At 40.3% G+C, this 2,328-nt stretch overlaps 1 pseudogene; it reads right to left on the bottom strand.

Annotated features, from left to right (window-relative positions):
- Positions 1-1,213: 1,213 nt before the first annotated feature.
- LOC105943599 lies at positions 1,214-2,114 on the bottom strand (annotated as a pseudogene).
- Between the last annotated feature and the right edge of the window lie 214 nt (positions 2,115-2,328).

Below are 2,328 nucleotides of genomic sequence, written 5' to 3'. Positions count from 1 at the left end.
TAAGAAGACAAACTCATTTCTGGAAGGACGCCATTCTACTGAAGCCCCCTTCCTAAGTCAGCAGTCTTTGAGAGCAAAAGAGTCAGTGGTTCCTGAGACTAGAAGAGTTAATAGTCCCTCAGAGCAGGAGTCAGCCGTCCTTGTGGCAAATGTCAACAACCTTTCAAAGCAAAACTTCTGTTTCTGCATCTGGTTAAAAAGTCACTAAATCTTCTCTTCATTTCATTTTACCATAGAAACTGCATATTTTAAAAAATATTTTATCCAATTGTGTGAGATTTTTGAGGCCAGTGATTGACTCAGAGCAATGTCCAGGATGCTGCCTGCATTACAGAATATAAAAACGTTAGCAGTCCCCTGCTTTTGTGCTTGTTTGAGAGAATTGATTAAAAAGTTGTGCATCTGCAGAAGTAAACATTGCCTTGCCAATATACTTCAGATTGTGTGGCTATCTTCAAATTCTGGGTTTATTTCTATGACTGCCTGATCATCTTTTCCACATTTCTCTATTTGATCTTTTAATATATATAATATATGATATATGTGTGTACATATTTTATTTATTTATTTTTGTTTTATCAAGGTAGGGTCTCACTCTAGCCCAGGCTGACCTGGAATTCACTATGTAGTCTCAGGGTGGCCTTGAACTCATGGTGATCCTCCTGCCTCTGTCTCCTGAGTGCTGGGATTAAAGGAGTGTGCCATCACACCCGGCTTATATTTTACTTATTTAGGATAGAGAGAGAGGCATATATATAGAGGGAACTAGGCATGCCAGGGCCTATAGCTACTGAAAACATACTCCAGATACATGCACCCCCTTGTGCTTCTGGCTTACATGGGTACTGGGGAATTGAACCTAGGACCTTAGACTTTACAGGCAAGCCCCTTAACTGCTAAGTAATCTCTCCAGCCTCCTTCCTATGAACCAGAATTCAAGGGCCTTACCCACTCATATCCAGTGCATGTGGGTGGAGAAGCCCCACAGCTCTCAAAATCCTGCCACAGCTGGGTTTTCTGTTGCACTAGAATATTAAGACAATGCTTGGCATAAGAATGCCTGCCTATAATCATAGAGGCAAGAGGACCAAAAGCTCTAGGCTAGCATCAGCAACACAGCAAAATACTTTTCTTAATGAAATATTAGAGCAAAGTGATTCTTAGGATATCTTCAGTTCGTTGGAAAGATAGGTGTAAAATGTAATTTCTTCCTTCAGTGAACATTCCGGGATTTAGCAATATGGACATCTCTGCTTATCAGGACAAAGGGGCTGAGAACAGCATAACCAGGTTCTAGAATACATTTCATAACTGAGATGATGGAATCATGTGTCACCGTGAAGACTTTGTAGCAGGAGAAAATGAAATCTACCCAGTAGAAGAAAAGGAAACAACTCATGAGAATAAGAATACTCTGTGTGGCTCTGATTTCTGGGCTGTAATTGTTTACATACTTGGAGCTATTTAGGTAGGAGACACGCTTGTGATGTTTATACAGATGGAGAGCCACGGACACACTGCTCCAGCCCATGAGACTCAGGAAGATGATGTCATGGAGAGCCATGAGACAGGTGAAAAGCCACCTCACTGCCTGCCTAGACGGAAGCATATGGCAGTACCACCATGTGTGTCGACCTCAGACATGTTCATTTGACTGGTTGCTGTGATACAACACAGAAGATTTGAACTTATCAGAGAGTTTATCATCCAAAAGAGGAAGAGATAGGGAAGAACCTGCCCTGTAGTCTGTGGCTTGAATTTTTTCCACAGGATGGTCCAGGGATTGATGGTGAGAGCCTGCACCGTGCTGAGGAGACAGGTGGTACAGATAGAGAGGCCTCGAGCCATCCTTCCAAGAAAAAGCACAATTTTACAGCAGTATCCGTTACGAAGTTCTTGAAGTATAAAATTGTGGCTGTATCTCGGGTAACTGTAGTACAAATAACTAGTATATTTGAAAATACTAACTGAATGAGAATAAGGTTGATGGGTTTTTTCTCAGTTCCAATGGCAAAAGTATATAGATGTTTCACTAATATTGGGATATTCCCCACAATTCCTAGTCCAGTAAGAAAAAGGCAGATTATTGTCTGGATAAGGTTATTCCAAGTCATCTTCTGACTTACTGCACAGAACTAGAAAAAAAAATGAAGAAGTCAAGTGAGGTAATTTCTGTTTATTCTAGTGAAAGAATGGTTGGATAGATTCCAACCAAAGACACATCTTGCTGTTTATATGTCTTGTCTATACTTATTTTGGAAGCAAACATTTGTATGTATATATTTTTCATATATATTTTAACAGGCGTCCATAGGTTATTTCCAGCTT

This window comes from Jaculus jaculus, chromosome 13 (genome assembly GCF_020740685.1).
Source record: "Jaculus jaculus isolate mJacJac1 chromosome 13, mJacJac1.mat.Y.cur, whole genome shotgun sequence".
NCBI lineage: Eukaryota > Metazoa > Chordata > Mammalia > Rodentia > Dipodidae > Jaculus > Jaculus jaculus.
Note: the sequence above shows the minus strand (reverse complement) of the source record. Positions and strands in the feature narration are given on the sequence as shown.